This window comes from Coffea eugenioides, chromosome 4 (genome assembly GCF_003713205.1).
Source record: "Coffea eugenioides isolate CCC68of chromosome 4, Ceug_1.0, whole genome shotgun sequence".
Taxonomy (NCBI): domain Eukaryota; kingdom Viridiplantae; phylum Streptophyta; class Magnoliopsida; order Gentianales; family Rubiaceae; genus Coffea; species Coffea eugenioides.
Window position 1 is genome coordinate 25,045,333 of NC_040038.1, and position 24,269 is coordinate 25,069,601.

Consider the following 24,269-nt stretch of genomic DNA (forward strand, 5'->3'; position numbering starts at 1 on the left):
TTTATTTTCCACCTTCATCGTTTGTTTCTTTGCTTTTTTTTTTTTTTTTTTTTTCCTCTCTTTTTCAACAAATTCTATGATAAAACTTAAAAATAAAAATAAAACTAGAAACTAAAAACTAAAAATGAACACAACAAATAAAAACTAAAAATGAAATTTCACCAAAAATTTGGTGTCTACACTTGGACTTTCTTTTTTTCTTTGTACATCAATTCTTTCCTCTTCCATTCCTTATTCATTACTTGAGCTTTCCATTTCTACTTTTTGTTTCCTTGTTCTTTTGATACAATTGGGAGCTATTTTGATTAAAGTTTGATTGAACTTCCTTGATAAAATTTCTGATTTCTTCAAAGGAAACAAACAAGTGGTTTGAGCAGTGAATTGGTGAGATCATTAGAGTGTTTTAAACACTTGAGCAAAACACGAGAGTGAACGAAATCTCACTAGGGGAAAATCTCACTTGACACCCAACTAGGTCAATCCATTATGACACTGGTAGGTCGAATCTTCTCGTTCATTTCCGACTCATACCTAGCACTAGGATTCCATTGAATTACATAAGACCATCCATGATCTTAGTTATGCCTAAAGTAAGAAATAAAATAATTACGCAAGAAAATACTTGATATACAAGCCAACTTGAAACATCAGAAATAACAATAATTAACATGTATTTACACTTCAAAGTTCATACAATTAACAAGTCATGGGGCATTTGCAAAATATAGCACACAAGTGCCACAAAAGTACTTTTAGTCGTTACGACCAAAGTAGAGCCAAGTGCCTCAAAAGTAGGCCACACAGTTAAGCAAAATACAATGACCTTGGCACTAGCATCACCCCATCTATTTCTAGCTACAAAAGTCAAAAGAGAGTCATCACTCTAGTCTAGTCCACAGTAAGGCTATCAAGTGGAATCTCCTCCTCAGGATCCTCCTCGAAAGGCTCCTCCTCAGTACCCTCTTGAACTGGGCTCTGTACAACCTCCATCACCTCATCAATCAGCATAGTAGCGTCTGCCAAGATCCCAGAAGCCCTATCTCGGACCTCCTCACCTATCCTAGTCAAACGAGCTCTAACCCTCCGAACCTCATCACGAGCGGCCTCAGCCCCTAGCTCTCTTGTCTACCGTCGTCCCTTCGAGCTCAACAATCCTAGCACCCTGTGCATCCACCATGGCCCCTTTATTCGGATCAAAGTTACCTTTTCTTGTCAAATGGAGACTTTAAATTTCACATTACAACTCCTAGTTCAAGTTTGTAACATCTCAGCCAAATCATACAAAGACTATTGGGTTCAAACTTGTTCTTCAAAAACGCCAAAATTTGAAACCCTAGATCCAATTTCGGGTTTGCTGCTTGATAAAAAAAAAAAGGGAAACATCAGCAGCTTGATTCATATAAATAAGTTTTTAGGAACCTTAGTCTTGAGCCTTGTATAAAAAAAAAAAAAAAAAACCCAATAGCAAGGGAACGAAATAACCAACCTTCTCCAAGTTTCCAAAACGTGGTCGATGTTCAACTCCTCAATCTCCTGATGTAAAGATTTGTTGGTATTCACCAACTGACGACGCTCGTCGTCGAGGCATAGTACGAGGTCATTAGGGTAAGTGTATAACACCCTACAAGGACATCGAGGAAACCTAGTAGAAGACGAGTAACGCACACTGTAAGGATCGAAGACAACCTAAGAGGGGGGTGAATTAGGTAGTTTAAAAACTGGCCAAATTGTGTGTCACTTTTTTGAGTGCTTGCCATCTTTTTCTAAAAGACCACACAATGGAGCAATTGATGAGAAAGCACAAGTGCTTGTGAATAGAAGAGATGAGCAATTTATATATCAAGACAGTAAGTAAAAGAGATAGAGTATCATACCAAGTACCAAACTCCTCTTGAGTTTGAATATCACTTTATAGAGCAAGATTCTTCAAGTTGATCAACTTACAATCAATCTTTTGTGTACAAAGGAAGGATCACTTCCTCCTTGCCCCAAGCCACACTTGGTCAAGTAAAGAAGTTTTACTATCACTCGGATAACCCTCACAAAGCTACACTATTGAAGTAATTGAATCACACTAGAAAAACTTATCGAAAATTACACAACTAAGAGTACAAATCTTCTTTGAAGAGTATTTTCACACTAAAATCACTCTAGATCTCATGTAGTCTCAATGTACAGAGTTACTTTGAAGTGGTTGACTTTGTTCTATTTATATGGGATCAAAAAGTTCCTCAATTAATTCTTCCAACGAATAGAAGGCAGCTAAAGAGTCAACTAGCCGTTGGTAGTGTCGGACGTCCAGTAGACCAACTTCTTGCATCCGAACGTAGGCAGTGAGCTCAAGAAATTTTTTTGAATTATTTCGGATGTCCGGTACCTTCAATGTATGCGTCCGAAGGTAGGAGGTGAAACTGAGAATTCTTCTACAATTCTTTTCGGACGTCCGGTGCCTCCAAGTGTGAGGACCTAAAAATTTACTTATTTTAAACTCATATTATTGGCTTATTTAAATAATTAATTGCCCATTTTCTCTGAATAATTTATTTCAACCCTTTTGGAACCATTTACATGGAACTATGACTTGCATATATTTTAAAAATGTCCAATTAATAAATTTAATTTTTGGAACCTCATTTAGCGAGATTTAGTGAATACGCGTTTGGAGGCAATAGTCGATTTGAAAGTACAGTGACCTTGAAAATTTGAGAACTCAGGTGTTAGTCTTAAAATAGGTATTTTTATGATTAATTACCCTAGTATTAGTTAGTTATATTATCATTACAAAAATTCTTAGAAATTGTACTTTATCGCGCATAAGTCGGAAGTTCGCGTTTTCGCGCGCGCGACTAATTGAAGGACTTTGAAAAATTATTGTCAGACTACTAAGAGTGGATAATAATAGTATTAAAGGAAGTGCATTAGAGGTTTAGTGCACAAGTGAAACAAACCCAAGAGGAAACGGGCACGAAACGCGCGCGTACGCGCACTATTGAGAGTTGACTTTTGTGCCAAAATTTGAACTACAACTACCAAGCTTCTTTGCTTCCAAAAGAAGCTTCGGCATCAGCAAACCCTCTCTCTTTTCTCTCCTATGCTGTCCGAAACTCCAAATGAGGAAGAAGGAGCAAGTTCATCTCATTTCACCTCAAATCATCCAACCATTTCACTCCAAAATCATCACATAAACCCACAACAACTTGGAGACTCATTTGGACTAGGAAGAGAGCACCTTTCTCACGGTTTCTTGGAGCTCTTAGTGACCAAAATTTGTGAGTTTTCATCATCCAAGAGGTGATAATCATCTAACCTTTTAAACTTGGTTCTAGTGAGTTAAATTTGACTTGGAAGCTTGTAGTTTCATGTGGGTATCTTTATTTGGCTGAAAATCATTTGAGTGGGCTCTATGAAATCCTACAATGGAAATTTAGACTGATATGATGATTATGGGTGTTATTTATGTTGATTAAGTGTTAAACAAGTAGATATAAGTTGAAAAAGTGGAAAGAAAATCAAAGGAAAGTTGCATGAGAAGCTTAGCCGATTCTGCCCTGTTTTTGCAGAGCCCTTGGTTACATTTTTTTGTGATCAAATAACCTTAAATTTTTTGTAGATATGTTGTAAAGGTTGTGTGGAAAGTTTCCATAAAAAATTACTTGATTTGGTTAAGAAAAAGTTGAGTTTTGAACAAGAACAAACTGGAAATTCGCGTATCAGGGGTTCTCTGGCAGTGAACTTTGAACGATCATAACTCTTTGCTCCGATGTCAAAATCAAGTGCCATTTGTGGCATTTGAAACTAGACACTTCCAGTTTTCTAATGGTATAAAATTCATCCCCTGATTCGAAGTGACTGAGCAGTACTAGTTCACTAAAGTTACCTGTTCTGTTTTGTTGCTCTGCTCGAGAGTCAGTGATGTGCTGGGACTTGTTGCTTGAATGTGAGCTAGCGATGAACTGAATTTCAGAACTCTTTCTTCTGAGGAATTGTAACCTTATGAATTTAGTTTCCAACGCCACTGACCATGCTTAATTTCAAGTTAAATTGACTGAGTTATGGCCAAATTACAGAAGTGCACCAGTGATAGAAAACCCTAATTTTGGCTAGCCGAATGGCCTAGCTTGACTTGGGACTTGTTGTTTTGCAAATTTCAATGTCAATCACCCACGAATTATATATTAGATGTTTCTTAGACTTTTGTTTCATAAATGAGCTAGATTTTAGTCGTTTTCATTGTACAAAATGTTTGAAAAAAGGAGAAGAAAGCAAAAGACAAATAATCTTGGGATTTTATTGAACTTTGGTAGTTTGGTACACTACCTTCCCGTGTGCATTTTCAAATGAAATTTGGTAGAGGAGTAGTCCTCATATGTAAGTTGAGTTGTACCAATTTGGGTATCAAACCAAGACCATTTCGATACCCAAATGATGGTCCAAAGTCGTTTTTCCAAATCTGGAAAATGTGCAATCTGTCCTTATTTTTAGCTAACTTTGGACTGCTATATCTTGATGATCGAAACTCTGATCTTAGTTCCGTTTGTTGCGTTTTAAACTTTGATTGTAACTATAATTGAGTTTCACATTTTAGAGTCTAGTTCACATTCTGTGAATTTTGCCAAATTTCCAAAGTTTGCCAAAAATCAACCCCGAATCTGTCTTGGAAGTGTAAGTTAGCAACTTTAAACCAAAATTTGAGTGTCTTCCATTTAAAATCATGGAAAAGTGTCTTCTAGGAACTTTTAGTTCTTGGGAATTAGTTTCTAACGATACCAAGTTTTCCAATTTTGGACCTACAGAGAGTGAGATATGATTTTTCAAAAATTGCACCTCAAATCTGGAATTTCTGAACTTGAAGGGAATTGAGTTTTTAGAAACTCTCCATTACCCTTCGATATTGCTCGACCATTTTACACTTGATTTTCAAAGATGAAAATTAGTTTTTCCTTGTATTATTAAACCCCACTTTTGAGTCTCGATTTACGAGTAATTAAGACTCTCTTTCATGATATTTTCTTAGATTGTACAAGTGTACAATCTCCCTTGTTAACTAGGGATTTTTAAACAATGGTGTATGATAGTTAATTATTAATTGCTCAGGCACTCAAGAAGACCTCAAGAGAATCTCACAAGGGTCGCCTAAATACTTGATTGTGCACCACTCTTATTTTGACTAGGTGAGTGTCAAGTGCCTGTTTTGTTGCAATTATGTGAATTGCTTCTCATGAACTGAAAATTGATAACTGCTGAGTCGAGTGTGTACTTTATCGCACTCGTTCTCATTTAAATGAATCATAATTGAATTGCCTGAATTGAATTGGATTACCTGACCTGAATTGAATTGAATTACTTGACTTGAATTGAATTGAATTATATGCTATGGCTGCATATGTCGTTGGAGTGAAACTCCTCGACTCACACTTGACCTGGGGGACGCCCAAATCTCATCGGCCGATCTTGGTCTCGAGCCGGCACGGGTTTGGTCGAGAACCTTGGTAAGTCATGAGAAAACCTGTATAAGTTTAATCTATTGGAGAGATCTTGCTTTGCCTACTCGTGCAGTAGTGCCTTTATCGAAGTTCGGGCCCGGTGGGGTATGTATGGTGGACGGAGAACGGGTAAGTGGAGTTTCTATGGATTAAATACCGATCCGGCTGACGGAGTGTCATCGCGGGGAGGTAATTGATAGTACATTGACAAAGCAAGTGGAAATTAGCTCCTGAGAGCTCCCATATCATTGAATTGTTTCTGTTTACTTTTCTCACTCGAATTGTAATTAATTGAATATTACTATTTTACTTGCTAAATTGGGATTGCTACTTGAACTATGTGTCTGCATGTGTGTTTCTTGGCCTAACGAGCAATCGCACACCCCGTAGATTTATTTTCCTTAATAGGTGGATTGGAAGATTTTGGAAAAACCGACTAGGTTATATTTTTGTTTGGAATCTGGGTTGTAAATGTTTAGTCGACTGTTAATGGTTGTGTTTTGGGACTTGATATATCTTTTGAGAACGTGATGTAAGATTTGGATATTCAGTTAAAGAAGTGACTTTTCTTCATTTTAGACTTGTATTATTTTGGTATGTACCGTTAAATTTGAATTAAATTGTCTTGAGTCCTGGCGAGAGTTGGGCAGGCGTCCCATGGATACCCTTCGGTTCGCCCTTGGGAGAAGTGGGGGTGTCACAGTTGGTATCAGAGCACTAGGTTAGAGACCTAATTGGAAGATGTGTTAGGGACTTTACCCTTAAAATTTGAGATGAGAAGACTTAGTCATACCCTAAGTTATATTTGAGCAAATTCGTAACTTTAAATTTCTAATCTAGAAATTTGGGTTGTTTTGCAGGGATGGAGAATGGGAACAGAGGACCTGCTGTCATGTAGAGTCTCTTAGATCCATTTACTATAGCGCACGGGGCGGAGGAGCTTGTGTACGCTACTCACCCTCTAATAGGTTCCTCAGATATGTCTGTAGGAGGACACATGCTTATCCGAACCACCTTGTATCCGTCAGTTGGTGGATGCCAACCGAGATCTACTCCAGGAGGTAGAGGAGCTGAGCATTATGGTGAATGCTCAGAGCGCTAGGATTGCTGAGGTGGAGGGGACACTAGTGGACGAGGTGGTTAGGGCTGAGGCCACCCGTGATGAGTTTCAGAGAGTTAGGGTTCGACTTACTAGGATAGGTGAGGAGGTCCGTGATCGGGCTTTCGAGATCATGGCCGATGCCACTATGTTGATAGATGAGGTGATGGAGGTTGTCCAGAGCCCAGTTCAGGAGGAGGATCAGGAGGAGGATCCAGAGGAGGATCCTGAGGAGGAGGTTCCACCTGATAGCCCCTGAGGACTAGGCTTAGAGTGACCGACCTTTTGACTGATGTAGTTAGAATTAGTTGGGGTGATGCTAGTGCCAAGGCCATTGTATTTTTGTTTGACTGTGTAGCCTACTTTTGGGGCACTTAACTTTACTTTAGTCGTATGTGACTAAAAGTACTTTTGTGGCACCTGTGTGCTATATTTTTGTAATTCACCCATGACTTGCTAATTGTATGAACTTTGAAGTGCTAATGAATGTAAATTATTGTTATTTCCAATGTTTCTCGATTGACTCTTGTTTTGAGTATTTTCTCGCGTAATCACTTTTATTTTTGCATTAGGCACCATTAAAATTATGGACGGACGAAGGAGTGGGCGAGGGTCTAGGCAAGCCCAACCTCAAGGAGATGACCAGGGATCGGCAACTGGACCGACCTAGAACAAGAAAATTTAGAGGGTAATCAAGTGGCTACTGCCATTAATAGGATGATTGATATCCTTGAGCGGTTAGCTGAGAGACAGGGTCCAGGACCACTTAACCAACCTGGGGGCCAGGATAGAAGGGAAGATAGGGCTTCGGAGAGGTTCCTGAAATTTAACCCGCCTAAATTCACTGGAGAACCCGACCCCGAGGCCGCGGAGAATTGATTAGAGAGAATGGCCAAATATTCGCCGCCTTAGACTATACCGAAAATAGGCGAATGAATTTCGCTGCTTTCCAATTTGAGGGAATCGCACGTGCCTGGTGGGACATGATAAAGGGAAAGTGGGAGAGAGCCCAAACTCCTTGGACTTGGGAGAATTTCACGAGGGAGTTCAACGAGAAGTTCCTTCTGCCTCTGATCCAAGAGAAACGGGAGGACGAGTTTATAAAGTTGAAGCGAGGAACTCTTAGTGTAGCGGAGTATGAAGGGAAATTTACTAAGCTTTCTAAGTACGCTCCCGAATTGGTGACCAACGAGCAGAAAAGGATAAGACGTTTGTACAAGGACTTAATGTAGAAATCCAGGAGGGCTTGGCTGCGGCCCAAATCTCTACATTTACTAAGACTCTAGAGAAAGCGTAAAGAGTTGAGAGTGCAACAATACAAGTTAGGGATTTTCATAATAAGAAAAGGAACTTTTCTAGTCATACTTCTGGATAGGCTAGTAAGAGTACACACCCTTCCAAGATAGGAAGAGGAATGGGAGGAGTAAGGACTGCTAGAGTTTCAAGGGGAGCTTTACCCAGAGGAGGTCGTAGTGGGCCAGTTCAAGTGAGAGGAGTACCTTCTAGTGGTTCGGCAGTGACACCTCAAGTTACTTGTGGTTACTGTGGTAAACCAAATCACTCAAAGAATGATTGTTGGAGGAAGTCGGGAAAGTGTTTATTCTGTGGTAGTACCGAGCACCAGCTCGCAAATTGTCCAAGTAAGCTGAAGGTAGAAGGTAGCAATCAAAGGCCAAAAAAGTCAACCTCTAAGCAGACTAGTACTGGAGGGAGTCGACCAAAAATGTCTGCTAGGGTTTACGCACTAGATCATCAACAGATACCCGAAACGCTTAAGTTTCGAACCTTAGTTGATTTCAAAGCTCTTAAACGATGTTTTATCGCAGATTTGGACTCCAAACCAGGAGTAATACCTGAACGTGATCCGAAGAAGCACTAAATCTTTGGTGAGTGCTTCCAAATACCTGATTGAACTTGATACTTGTTTTCAATACTTGACCAATGTGATCGAATGATATGTGATTGATTTGATCGGGTAAGGGTGTACTTTATCGCACTTGCCCTAATATGCTATATTCTTGTTCATTGATTGAAAGTGAATTGATGTACATGCATATGATTCGTATCTTGTCTGGAATTCCAGAAACCCCGTGGCTAGTTAGTCGAGTCGAGCCGGCAAGGGTTTGGTCGATTCAATAACGAACCCTGGGTCATTAGTTTTGTCGAGTGGAGTGTTATCTTCTCGACTAATCGGTATACTCGAGTATTACCACCAGTGTTTATCTTGGAGTGCGGGCCCGGTAAGGGGTTTGGTTGGTGGACAGGGGTTGCAGTTAAGTGGTGTACTACTGGACTAGTTACCTTACTTGAAAGATGACGGAGTGTCAACTACTATACGATCAAGCTGTGGTGGAGTTAGTTTACAAGAGCAACTGTATCCTTTTACATGAAATGCTGAATATTTAATATTTGGTCATCCGAAGTGTTATTGCTCATTTTCTTGATTTGTTAATGCTCGCTACTTTACTATTATGATATTGTCACTTGTACTTACTGGTCAACTTGCTATTTGGAATCTCACTAAGTTTTAGCTCACTCTATTAGTTTTGTTTTCCTTACAGGGGGTATGAGCGAAGCGTGAGACTGGTACAGGCTAGCATAGTCTAGTTTTTGAAACTTTTACGATTATATTCGCACTAGTCGCTCAATTAGGGTTGAATGTATTGAGAACTTAAATCTTGTGATATATTTGGGATTGTATGGATGTTTGAGATAGAAATGATTGTATTTGTACGTTCCAAACTTGGAAATTGTTATTTCTTTTATTCCTGAGGTTGCACCCTATTTTCTTGACGTGAGTGAGTGAGTCCTAGCGAAAGTTGGGCAGGCGGTCCGCTAAACCCTGGGGTAAGCCTTAGAGGGAGATGGGGCTATCACAACATCGCTCCAATCGACTTAGGATTGTTTATAGTTTTGAGTCGACATGAGAGGTACCTCCCACCCAAATCGGTGTGGTACATATTATCGCTCCGAGAACCAATTATAGCACTGAGACGGTATGAGAGGTACCTCCCACCCAAATTGGTGTGATACATGCTATCCGCTCAGGGATCACGAGTTAAATATATTCATGTACAATTACCAATCATATGTACAATTACCAATTATTGTTTATGGTTCTGAGTTGACATGAGAGGCACCTCCCACCCGAACCCGTGTGATACATGCTATTGTTCAGGAAACCGATTTTAACACTGAGACGGTATGAGAGGCACCTCCCACCCGAATCGGTGTGGTACATGCTTCCGCTCAGAGCTCACGAGTTAAACGTGTTCATGTACAATTACCAATCATATGTATTCAAGTATTAAGTACCACGTAGTTCAGAGAGAGAGAGAGGACAACGGCGTCCCCACAAGTAAAATACGATTTGTCGATAAAATTTACTTCGATCGACATCGAGTCAACACAAATGTAATTTGCAATGGCGACACTTCACTTAACTCACATAACAATTCACTTCACACAATTCGAATATCAATTCATATAGTACAATTCAATTGTAGCATCACTTAAGGGAGAACGAGTGAGATAAAGTACACACTCATCTCGATAAGTTTACGTATCATGTATAACACTTTTACAATTCACATTTTAATCACATAAGCATTTAACATGCACTTGACACTCACCGATTCAAAATAAGTGAGCAAACAAAGATTAAGTGTCCGCACCGAGATTCCCTTCAAAATCTCCTTGAGCGCCTGAACAATTAACAAGTATTTCTCACTCACAATCACGTATTAATCAAGAAAGAAGGTACACTCATTTAGACTAGTCAATACCTCAAACAAAGAACCTTAGCCACTCAAAATAAAGATTCAAAAGTGAGGTTTTATTAATACAAGAAAAACTGATTTCCTTCATGAAATCAAGTTTAAAACGGTTAATCATTATCAAAGGGTAGAAAAAAGTTTCCAAAAACTCATTTCTCATCAAGTTGGAAAATTTCAGTTTTACGCATCGAACTTTGGAAAATCAGAACTCGCACTCTGTAGGTCCAAAAATGGAAAATCTTACACCGTTGGAATTTTGGTTCAAAGTACTAAAAGTTCCTAGAAGACACTTTTCCAAGATTCTAAACGGAAGACAATGATTTTTCAGCTCAAAGTAGCAAATCTAATAAACAAGGCAGTTTCAGTCATGTTTTTTGGCAAACTTTGAAAATTCGGAAAAATTCACAGGAAGTGAACTAGCCTCTAAAATTCATAACACATTAAGAATTCCAATCAAGTTTTCAAACACAGCAAATGAAACTAAATTCGGAGTTTTGAGCATCAAGATATAGCTGCTCAAAGTTGGCCAAAATCAAAGACAGTTCAGTAAATTTTCCAGCTTTGAAGAACAATTTTGGCACATCATTTGGGTATCGAAATGGTCTTAGAATAACACCAAATTTGGTACACACCTCTTCCATATGAGAACTACTTCACTATCAATTTTCACACAAAAAATCATATGGGAAGGTAGTTAACAAAACTACCAAAGTTCAAGAAATCTCCCAAAGCAAATCTGTCTTTTTTATTTTCTTTCCTTTTCAAACATTTTGCCCAATGAGATCAACTCCAATTTGATTCATTTTTGAAACCAAGGTCCAAGAAACATTTCCTATGTATTTGACAAGCAATGGACATCAAGATTTTCGAAACAAAACATCCCAAGTTAAACTAGACCAGTCAGCTAGCAAGAAGGAAGAGTTTTCCAGATTTCCAGCTTTGCTGCGGTTTGAAAATTGAACCATATCTTACTCAATACAACTTGAAATTGAGAATGGTCAATAGCTTTGGAACTAGAATCATAAGGCTACATTTCATTAGAACAAATTGTTTTCAAAATCAATTCATAAGTGAGAGAAAATAGAGCCACAAAGTGCAGCTTCTACCTTTCTCTCGGATAGGCCAACAGAACAGGGACACTCAATTTTGATGTCTGTACAAAAAGATATGTTCAATCAAAGGGACACTGTTCAAGCTGTCCGAACACATTTTCCAGGTTTCTTCACATTTCGAAATTTCAAGTTTTACTCAACCAATTCAAATGATTTTTGGTAGAAACTTTCTACACACCATATACAACATATATACATCAGTTTTACAGTCATTTGAGCATCAAAAATTCGAAATAAAGGCACGGTAAAGACAGGACAAATTCGGCCATCACCCAAATGAAATCTTCCTTTGATTTTTCCTTCGTTTCTCTATCCATAATCATCTTAAACAATACTTAAAAAACTCAAACCAAACATTATATCATCATATCAGCCCATACAACCAAGGTGGAAATTCATAGAGCCCACTTCAACCAATCCAATCCAAGTAATAACAACAATAATGAAGCTACAAGCTTCAAAGCCAAGGATAAAACCCATTAAAGCCAAGAATGAAAGATTAGATGGTGTTGGATGGTTACCTCCTAGCTTTGAGAGAAACCAGAAATTTTTTGGCACCAAAAACTCCAAGAAAACTGCCAAGATGAAGTCTTTCTTCTAGTTTAAATGAATTCCCAAGTGGTTTGTGAGTTGGATGCAAAGTTTGAGATGAAATGGAGGAAAATTGGTGCAAGAATGAAGAAGCTTTTCTTCCTTTCTTTTCTTTGCTGTTTGGTCGGCTAAAATGGAGAAGAGAAGATGAGGGTTTTGTGTTTTGTGAAGCTTCCTTGAGAAGCTTAAGTGATTGGTGGCCAAAATTCCTACAAAAATCAACTAGGAATAGCGCTCGCACGAGCGCGTTTCGTGTCCGTTTTCTCGCGGGTTTGTTTTACTTGTGCACTAAAGTTTAATTGTAATTCCTTTAACACTGTAATTATTCACTCTTAGCAACCTAGTATAAATTTCTTAAATCTCCATTTAGCCGTTCCGACTCGATTTACGTGAACTTCCGATTCGCGTGCGATAAAGCGAAACTTACAAGAAATTTATGTAACGGTGATATAATTAACTAACTCTAAGGTAAATAATTATAAAAATAACTATTTTTGAGAATAAACATGAGTCCTCAAATTTTCAAGATTATTGCACTCTCAGATCAAATTTTGCCTCGAAAAACGTGTACTTATTATTCCTTACTAAACGAGCCTCCGAAAAATTAAATTTGCTAACAGGATGTTTTAAAAATGTAAGTGAGACATTGTTTCGTATAAATGGTTTTAAAACGGTTGAAATAAACTATTCAATGAAAACGGGTGAATAAATATTTAAATAAGCCAATAAATAAGATAAAAATAAGAAAATTTTTCGGGTCCTCACAATATACAATAATCATAATGTAAGAAAAGCAGAAGACATACAAATACCAATGAATAAGAGAAACGATTAAAATAAATTGAATCTCATAGTTGTTTGTAGAATCAAATCTTCAATTTATCCTTTGACTGGAAAGAAGAACTTAGCCATGTCTCATGAGAAAAGTGGCTAAGAAAAATATTGATGTTTTTATTTTATTGTGAGAAAAAGAGAAAAAAACTACTAACTATAATATTCTACGATGATAATCTAAACAGAGAGCCAGAGTTATATTGATGTTTCCCACTCAAAAGATATCTCCTAGTTTTCCTATAATTTATCCTATTAGAAATATATTGTTCTTTAAGTTAAAGCAAAAGTTGGAGTGAAAATCATAACTAATTATCTTAAATGAAAATAGAGTTTTCCAATGAGAAATAGGATTCTTGGTTTCTTCCCAAAGTTGCGGAGAAAAATCGATCGATCTTCTGATATTAGTCTCGAGTCTTGCACTTCTAAATTCTGAACCACATGCACCCCTGCTTCACATCAATTAATCTTCTCAGTAACCCTTTTTAAGCTCTTTTATTCCAAATTCCTGAAATATCAATAAAACACAAAACCTTAATAGAATCCATACACTAACGAAATAATTTACTAAAATAAAGAGCGAATTGGAACAAAATATATATCAATTTAGCACCCTATCAAACTCCCCTCATATCTAGATAATGCTTGTTCTCAAATCTAAAAATTACAATCAAAACAGTAAGTACTTCATAGAATATTCTACCAACAGAAGTACCCCATCTCTTTCACAATTTCCCCATCTCTTTCACAATTTCTTCAAAATCAAGATGTGCAAGAATTAATAAACCTCACAAGGATTTTAGTGTATACACACAACACTCAAAAGTGTTTAGGGGTTAATTAACTCTCAAATCAACACAATGAAATGATATTACCATAAGCTTGCAAATATATCATATCTTCGCCACTACATAATAAATTTAAATGCAAAAATCCAAGGGTCTTTACAGTGGGTTGTAATGGGGCTTAGGCAAAGGTTAGATAAAGAAGGAAAGGTGTAAATATGTCAAGGGAATATTAAAATTCATTGCATAAATTCAATCATCATTTTCGTACACATTCATTGTCCATGACACTTCAAAAACTTCATTACACTTGTAAGTGCAAACATGGCAATTCATAACTACCACAACGCCACAAATATCTACATAATCACTGCACAACATTTTTTCCTTTTTTTCCTTTTTTCCTTTTTTGACATTTTATTCAAAACTTTTCATTTTTTTCAATAAGACATAAATGAAATTGAAACACACATACTTGGTAGCTCTACCAATTCACCTTGCAATAGTTCTCATAACTTTTAATGCATACAAATTAAACACCCATTTGATAAAAGGTTCAAAAAAGAGAGCACTAACAAAAATGTTCAGGTTATATTTATGGCTAATAAACAACAAAAAAAAAAGTTAAGGCTCAAAAGGGTTTAACAAAGGTAATTAGAATAATGCTGAGCTTTTTAAGAAAATCAAAAGAGGTTAATCCTAAAGTGCCCTTGTTTAATGCATTGAATCCAACAAAATGTGGTATTGACATGCATAACAGAGCCACTCCTAGAATATTATGTTCATGTTAATAACTACTAAAAAAACCATGAGCATAAATGATTAATGAAATGCTCTACAGGTTCAAAAACTCCCTCAATGGTTAAACATGTATTAATTTTGGCACATCTATCAATTGAATTAATTGCTAAGAAAAAAAATACTCATGCCAACAAAATTATACCAATTATATTTGCATTTTGACTACATTTTCACCAAAAACAATGAAAAAACTAAGAAATTGTAAAAATTAAAAAATTTTCACAGAAATTCCATAGAAATATCCCCTTCCCCACACCTAAATCAGACATTGTTCTCAATGGATGAAAATAATGAGCAAAATAGAACAAGAGGACTCCCCTGATTATAGAACCAAAAATTGAGGAGGGGTAAAAGGGAAGCTGAAATCTAACGTGGGCAAGGCAGGTGGTGTGGTTCTGGGCCATCATGGAATTCTACTCAAGAGGAAGGTCATCAAGCTCGCCACTAAATTTGGGTACAGGTACTTTTAGTTGGTGCAATCTTTTGGATGAGCTCGCATTGCTTTGGTTCGAGAACGGATGGAGTGGGGGTGTAACTGGAATTTTGGTCGCCTTCATGGCCCTACTTGACTTTGCCATGGTAAAAAGTGCAAACTTAAAAGAAGAAACAATTAACCCATGAAAATGTTCATCCCCAAGTAACAATCAAGCCAATGTAGAGACAAAGTTTCACAAGCTGGCTAAGGTCAATGATGAGAACAATTCACCAGCAATCACAAAGAAAGGAGATCAGGGCTTTCTCCTTCGGGTTCACTCCGGTACCTAAGTCAAGTACTTATTGGGAAAGGTAAGTTTAGATAAGTAATGTTACATATATCACAAGTTAGCAAATGGCCAGTATTTATATCAGTGCAGCTTAGGGATGAAATCATGAGATCTAGTATTATAGTTTGATCTCATGGAGTAGAGTAGAGCAATGGTATTAGAAGTAGGCTTGAGTCATAGGATGGCTAGCTATCATATAAATCATGTCAAATATCAATGGAGTATTCACCTTGGTCACAATTTTGGCTAACCATGATTTCAAGGGACAATGACATTATAGTGACCTTGGACAAGTTATGAAAATTTCAAGATGAAGTCTGATTTGGGATGAACTAGTTGAAGTGTCCACAATCCTTCCAGACAAGTTGGTAGACGTATATGCCGACCAATTGCAAATGGGCCTAATAATGTTGGTATCTTGATTGTTTCGAGACAATTTACGATACTAGAGGACTCAAATCATACAATTAACCCCAAATGCTATTCAGGCTTTAGTGGGGTTTGAGATGTTGTGTTGAGAGCCAGGAATTGTTCCCACTATAGATCCCTTCCAGAGATTCTACACTGTGAAGAATAGTGGGAACAAGAAGGGCTTGTTCTATTTTGGTACCCGATTCAATAGGATAAAAATACTAGTAACTGATGCGCCTACGTCCATCAAGAGTTGGGAAAATAATTTTTTGTTCGTCTCTGCTGAAGACTTTCCTAGGGGATTCTAGTGGAGGCTCACTAATGTACCTACTAATCCTTCAGGAGAGGTTGAGGAGGCAAACTTTCAAAAGCTCAAGGGGTCGAGCCTTATGATAAACAGTTGGTTCTTTCTCGAGATAGTTTTAGTAAATAGGGGCATCAGTCTAGCCCTAATATACCTGAGCAAAAACCTTATCACTCATTTAGGCTCGGCAAGACTTGTAAATTCCTTTTTTTTACTAAAGTGATTTTAGTATTCCAGCAATGACTAAGGCTCTGTGGTGAAGAGGCAAAAAATGCAAGGCCATTGCCCAAGTTGGAGATAAGAAGAAACAGTATAAGAGCAACTCAGCCCTTACCCAATCTACTCCCATGGTGATTACTTTCAAGGGAACCTCAGCCCGCCCCATATACATTCCAAAATGCATCTCGACCTGAGGGTTACGATATCTTCTTCGTGTTACGAAAGAGGGTAATCCTTGCAATCCTTCCTCTCAGTCACATTGGGGCCTCCTTATGGAATAGGTACCCTGTTCCACCGCTGAAGCCCTCCAATATTGAGGTCAGACATATGGGGGAATATTTTTGCCCACCTTAGGCCCTCTACATCAGCAATCGATGCATGAACTTGCAGACAACTAGAGACCTTCTCCTCAATTCTGTGCTGCCTCGGGACGCAAACTACACAAAGCAATTATCCAGGCCAGAACTCAGTGACTACTTAGCCATAGCATAGGTTTCAGCCAGTGCTTTCATCACTAACATGCTCCACAAATACACTAGTGATTAGCATTTATTTTACCTAATCCTAGTTAGGTTTTAGGTAAGTTTTTGGTGTGTTTTAAGTTAAAATGAAAGAATTGAATTGTTTTATAAGTTGCTTATCATGCAAGTAATGTTAGTTAACCAAAACATGTAAAAGTGTGGGTTAATATGCAAATTTGTGTTGTTTTTGTAGGTTTTGGTATCCTTTAAATTGATTCAAGACAAGAAGAGATTGATAGCTTTGACACATCTTGATATTTTGGCTGTATCTTTAGCTACATGTATCGAATTGAGATGATTTTTAAGCCATTTTGAAGCTAGAACATAGCTCTACAATTCCTATAAGACATTGAAATCCTATTCTTTTATTTGCTCGGTCATTGAAATATAGTCAGAAAAATTTTTGTCAAAATCTGAAACACAGCATCAACCAATTAGGGGTAGTTTTGTCATTTCTCAGTATACAGAGATTCAAATGAGATGATTCTTGATTCATTGGAAAGATAACTCAAAGAGATATAACTTTAATGTCTTGTGTAAGACTAATTCGGCTTATATCATTAAGAAAAATCCAATTGAATTTGGTACAAAAACAGAGCAAAGTTCAGATTGGAGTAGAAAGTGCAAAACTGAGTACAAAGCAGAACCTCATGGATCTAGGCTCGTAGATCCTTGAAAAATAGCAACAACTTGATTTTGCAACTTACACTCATTTCACACTGCTTTGTGGACCAATTTTTATGATAGAATATGATTAGAACCAGCTAATCTTGAGTTGTAAAAGTGAAGAATAATTTTATAACCACATTATGAGCACATTTTCTCATCAAAAAACATCTATAAATACCCCTTGTATCTCATTCATTTCAGTAATCTTTTGCAATCTTTTAGCATCTTGTAGTTTGAAGTAGAGTAGAGTAGAAGTAGAGGTAGAAGTAGTTTAGCTTTAGTTTTATATTGAGAGCTTCTTTCTTAGTTTGAGAACTTTGAGAGAAAGGTGAAAACACTCTTGTATCAAGCTTATTTGAGAGATCAACTTGTGAAAGAATTCAAAGATTCAAACTTCAAGACATTGAATAAGAATTTTTCTTCCTAAACTGTCTCTTATTCTTATTTGTCATGTTTTGTTACAAGTTTGATTCATGCTTATATGTTCTTAATATGATGTGTAACTAAACTTTTTCCTATCTTAGGGTAAAGATGAACTTGTTATAGTTTTGATTTGAAGTAGTTAGGGGTTGATTATGTTTTTTCATGATTTGTTAGTTTGAAAACTTGTGCTTATGCTTTATAGTTGTTTGGCCACCAACTATGAATGATTTGATAATTGTTGAGCAATGAAAGTTGCCTTCAAATATATCTAAATTCTTAAATGTTAGCTTTATTCTCACCAAAGTAGTGAATAATGGTTGGTTGAATTCATATAATAACTTCATTGAGCTTATTTAACTTGTTTCTTACATTTTTCACTACGAACGTAGGTGAAGGATGATTCAAGGAGTTAAAGAAATTGATGAAAATAATTTCTAGAGAAATTAGTCAAGGCGGTTTCTCTCTAGAATGTCTATTGGTGAAAGCAAGAACATCCATTTGGAAGTTATTCCTTGACAATTCATGGAAGAATAAATATAATCACCTTAACTAACTTTTAATCTTGATATAACAAGAGATTCTAATCCCTAGGATTCTCTCTCTAAATCTTTAAACAATTCTGATCTAACTTGTCTTTACTTTTATTTACTTTCTTGCAACATACTGCCTATATGATTGGTTTTACCACCAATGGTCAGTTTTATATTTATTACTTATGTCATATGGCCGGTTGTACCACCTAAACTAACATTTTCTATGGTCGATTGTGCCACCTAAGCTAACATTTGCTATGGCCGAGTTTACCACCTAGTTCACTTTCTTAGTTTTTACTTTCTTAAAACTTTGATTGTCTAGATAATAAAGTAAGCAATTAAACTCAAGTGATTGCCATATTCTGTCCCTGGGGCATTGACACCTATTATCCCTATACTCAAGAAATGAACTGTGCAGTTGGAAAAAATGGGATAATAAGGTTTTAAAATTTGTAGAGTGCAGAAAGACCTTATCAATTTTTGGCGCCGTTGTCGGGCACTTAGGTGCAACACTAGAGTTAAATTTTTATTAATCTGGACTTCGTTACTTTCTCTTTATTTTGCTAATTTTATAGTTTCTATGTTTTAGTTGTAATTTTGGTTATTTGTAGGTACTAAATTCTTCATGAAAGGCACAATTTGCCTTCAAAAATTAAACACGGTGAGAAATGGAAGAAGACGTGCCCAACAAGAAGAAATTGAGGTGGAAAATATGGGTGAAACTTTCTTCAAAATGGAGGAGCAAAGGCTAAGACCTTTGAGGGATTGTGCATTGCCAAATGAATCGGGAGCACAAACTAGCATCACAAGGCCAGCAATTAATGCAAACAACTTTGAAATCAAGCACTCACTCATACAAATGGTTCAACAAAGTCAATTTGGAGGAAATGCAGTGGAGGATCCCTACACTCATCTAATCAACTTCATGGATTATGTGGTACAATTAAAATAAATAGAGTAAGTGATGGTGCAATTAAACTAAGGTTGTTTCCTTTTCACTTTATGATAAAGCGAAGGTATGGCTTAATTCTTATTCACCTAATACTTTCACTTTTTGGGGTAAAGTGATAAAAGCATTCTTGAATAAATATTTTCCGCTTGAAAAAATGGCTAAACTTCGTATGGATATTACAAGTTTTACTCAATATAAAGGCGAGTTGTTATATGAAACTTGGGAGAGATTCAAGGATCTTCAAAGAAGATGTCCCCATCATAGCCTCCCCGATTGGTTGGTTGTTCGAACTTTCTATAATGGACTCAAATACCCAACCCAAATCAACATAGATGCCGCCGCTAGTGGAGTTTTAATGAAAAACTCAACCGAGAATGCTCAAGTTTTGATAGAGAAAATGACTTCTAACAACTATTAATAGGCAAATGAAAAAGATAACTCAAGAAGAGCGGCCGGTATGTATGAGATTGACACTTTCAACTTTTTAAGTGCTAAATTAGAAAAAATATTTAATTCTTGAATGGATAACGTTGAGAGGTTGCTAAATAAACAAGGAAAAAATGGGTCAACTTCTCATGTAAGTGTTGCTTATTGTTCAACATACGATGGTAATCATGATAGTACTAATTGTTTTCACATGGAGCATATCTATAATGGTAATGATATGCTCCTCGATCAACGCGTTTCGAGACACGTAGCACGTTTGCCCAAGGATCTAGCGAGGTTGTCCAACGTTTGGTTTGTGAAACCCAAAACTAAGACGGACGACACGACTTGATTGAAGGTGGTAGAACAACGACTCCAATCGAGATGAATACTCTAGTGGATAGGTCGGTAGAACAATCAAGGATAATCACGAAATTGCTCAAGAACCCTTGCCAAAAGCAAGTAGAGGATCAAGTTTCTCACACTAGAGAGAATCGAAATAATGAATTTTATTGATAAAACGTCTAACCCTCAACTCATACAAAGTAACCCTTTATATAGACTCACGACTAAGAAACCCTAATGCTAGGGGAAAAAGGGAAAGGGAGGTTCGGCCATCCCTTGGACTAGGTGGGCCGAATCCATGACTCAACTAGTAGCTAATCTAAACAATGACTTGACAACTCAAGACTTTGAAGGCCCAACAGTTGGCCGATTCTACTCAGGGGACCCGTGGACTCCACTTGGCTCTTCATGGGCTTGGAGCAATGTGTAGACAACTAGATTATCACTTTTCAATCCTTCAATCATCCGATGGACTCCTTGTTGGTCTTGAACATTTCGCATAAGGTATTGAAGTGACTCCTTGAATTGCTTAACCCGTGCACGTGTGACTGGGCCCAACGACACTCGAATTGGATCATTTGGATCATTGCGTGGGATAAGGTCCTTGCACACATCAGTCCCCTCCACTTGAGAAGGATTTGTCCTAAAATCTGGATGATCTCCCTCAAGGAACGGGCTCAAATCCGCGACATTGAAGGTCGCGCTAACATTATACTCCCCAGGTAGCTCCAATTTGTAAGCATTGTCATTGACTCGTTAGAGCACTCGGAAGGGTCCATCACCCTTTGGGGATAGCTTGCTTTGTTGTTGCTTAGGAAATCGTTCCTTCCTTAAGTGTAGCCTGTGACGCCCCGAAAAGAATGAGTGTGAGAACCCGAAAATTTTCTAATTTTCTAGGGTTTATTTTATTTAATCGCCCGCCTTTTCTACATTTTCTTTATTAGAAAAATTCCCCAGATAAAGTTTATGAGCAAAGATAGTTTAAAAATGATTTTTCTAGTATCGGTTAGTTTTTGAGAAATTAAGAGCGTATTTTGAACGTGGGACCCGCAAGTGCGGTAAATGCATTATATTTTTGACAACTTGTTGGAATTTTGTATTAAGTGATATTATTTTACAAAGTGTTAAGATATTTGTATTGGAGAGACAAAAAGATAAGTTTTAAACCAAAAAGGTGACAAGTGTCACCTTGTGATTTAATCTTGGACTTTGACCATTTGACTTTACCTTTACCTTTACCAAATAAATACGAAAAAAAATTGATCAAAATAAGCTTCATTTTGCAAGCTTCTTGGCCGAATGTTCTTGCTCAAGAAAGAAAGAAAAGCTCTCAATTTCTTCCTTCTATTTCTTGCTCAATCTTCAAATCCAACCAATAAAACTCCAAATCATTCCATAAAATCTCTTTGCTAAGTGGTCTTGAGGTGTTTTGTGGAGTTGTTTGGAAAGCTAAGGTGATTTGTTACTCTATCTCTTGTATGGCTAAGGTGAGTTGCGAAGAACCACTCTCCTCCCTTAATTGATGTTCAATTCATGATTGGTGGTGGTATAAGATGCACTTTTATGGATTATATCTTGATTTTGGTTGAATTGGTGAAGTTTTATAATTTTTGGGGATTTTTCTGTTTTCATATGGATATGATTATGGGGTCATGTATGATGATTGGAAATGATGTTTAATGACTCTAGGAGGTGGAAAAGGTGATTAATTACAATCAATTTCTGTTTTGGAAGGAAAAGTGGAAAACTAGGTTTCAATGTTCTTCATTCTGTCCGAATTTTTAGCTCATAGATAGAGGCCGAATTGGCCTTGGCTTAAAACATGAAAGTTGTATAGAATGATATTTTAGAGGTGCTTACAAAATTTCAGGTCAATCGGAGTAATGTAGAGTGAGAAAAGTCAAAATTACTATTGCTGTTCTGGTTTTACCCGAATGTAAGAATTGCGCCTGTAATTGGTTGTTTTGGCTGGAATTGCTTCCGAATTGGTTGTTGAGGCCTTCTGATAAAATTTATCCCTGTTTCTTAGCTTTCAGGTGGTTTTGGAATTTCTGGATTTGGACTTGGATAGCCTGCTTTATGATGTTTCCGCTAGAATGCGTTCTGTGAATCTGTTTTTGTGATTCTGGTATGGTATCTTGCATTTTTGACCTGGTTACACTCGAAACTGGGTTGAGTGACCTTCTGAAATATTGTAGCCCTGTCTCTTAGCTTCGAAACGGTGGGTCTTGTACCTTCATCCGACAATCGTAGCGCCTTTGGTACCATTACCGCAAAATGACGTCAAAACCTATTTTTCTGGTTTTGAGCTTAACTTTCATTTCCGGACTTTTCCCTAGCTTGACTTGTACTAGTGGAGCTTGCTGAATGGCTATTGGATGAACTTGTTGTTGTGTGTGTACCTTTGGGTTGGAATGAGGAAATAATGAAGCCATGATGGCTGGAAAAGTTAGCAAATTCAGGGGAAGTGCTGTCCGAACTTTGAAGGGATTTGTTTGCATTGAATTTGTGATCTAAGACTTGGATTTGAGCAAGGCAATGTTATATGCTGGATGATTTCTGAGCCGTGGAGGTGAGTGACCCCAAACTATTGTTAAAGCTTCTTATGAAATGTTTCTTGCATTATTTACTCGACTGCATATCATGCGTGCTTGCATGTGAGTTCATGACATGTTTTGGCTTGAAATGAGTACTTGGGGAGTCTTGTGCTGAACACCAACGTCTCCTCCGTGTGTTTATGTTCATGTTCATCTGGAGCTCAAAAGGGGCTCCCTCTTAATGTTAATGTTAATGTTAAATGATCTATTTGAGCGTTGGGTGTTCAAGTGCAATGATTTCACCGGCTCATGAGAGCAATAAACGTACATTTGATTTCTGAATCATGACATCATCGAAATGATCGAAATGCATTATTGTGAAATATATTTGATTTCTGATTTTACTGGTTACTCGCTGAGCTTCTAGCTCACCCCAAAAATATTTTATTCCCCTCCACAGGGCTCTTGGCGAAGGAAGGCTTGTTGTGATTTTATTGTTGTGGAATTCCTCTTGTATAAGAATTGGGATCATGGATCAGAGTGGCGCAGTGGAAGCGTGGACGCTTCGCTTTTGATATGTAAATGTTGGAACATTTGATATAATATTTGAGTTTTATCTTGTAATCTGTTTGAGGAAACGACTGAGTCCCGGCGAGAGTTGGGCAGGCGGCCCGCCGAACCCTCTGGTTCGCCTTAGGGGGAGGTGGGGCCGTCACATAGCCAAACCCAATCTCCAGGCTCGAAAGTCATCTTACGACGATGCTTGTTAGCTTGCTGGGTGTATTGCTGAGTACGCCTTTCGATGTTTGCTCGAACAGGTTCATGTAACCTGGGCACAAAATCAGCTTTCTTTTTCCCATCTAAGCTTGTATGCTCAGAGGAAGGTAATGGTGCTAGGTCAAGAGGGGTCAGGGGGTTAAAATCATAAACAATCCCAAATGGTGAGTAGTATGTTGCACTATGAACAGTTAAGAACAAGTTAGCAATGTGAGATGCATCATCAGTTTTGTGACAAGGGATGAAATGAGCCATTTTAGAGAATCTATCGACTACTACATAGATAGAATCATTACCCCTTGGTGATCTAGGTAGGTCCAAGACAAAGTCCATAGACAAGTCTACCCAAGGATAATGTGGAATGGGCAATGGGGTATACAAGTCATATGGATTTGTTTTAGACTTGGCTTTGTGGCAAGTGGCACATCTACCAACCATGCGTTCAACATCCCTATGCATATGAGGCCAGTAAAAATGCTCTTGCAACATTGCTAAAGTTTTAACAATGCTAAAATGTCCCATGAGACCACTACTATGTGCCTCTCGAACCAAAAGATCACGAATAGACGAATTAGGCACACACAATTTATCCACATAGAACAGGAAACCATCATGCAAAAAGTACTTTTCATGTGGACTCTTAGCACAGGAAGCATATATATCACCAAAATCAAGATCATGTGCATACAGTTCCTTAATCATCCCAAACCCTAACAACTTAGCATCAAGGAAAACAAGCAAGGAATGTCTACGTGATAAGGCATCAACTACTACATTCGTTTTGCCAGTCTTGTACTTAATGACATAAGAGAAGGTATCAATGAAACTTACCCATTTGGCATGTCTCTTGCTCAACTTTGGTTGCCTCTTGAGAAACTTCAATGACTCGTGATCAGTGTGTATCACGAAT

The 24,269-nt window shown here is 37.5% G+C and overlaps 1 non-coding gene across 1 annotated transcript; it reads right to left on the bottom strand.

The window, feature by feature from the left end:
- Positions 1–19,434: 19,434 nt before the first annotated feature.
- LOC113769689 lies at positions 19,435–19,541 on the bottom strand. Its single transcript, XR_003468237.1, has one exon. It is a non-coding gene; the product is annotated as a small nucleolar RNA R71 (small nucleolar RNA).
- Between the last annotated feature and the right edge of the window lie 4,728 nt (positions 19,542–24,269).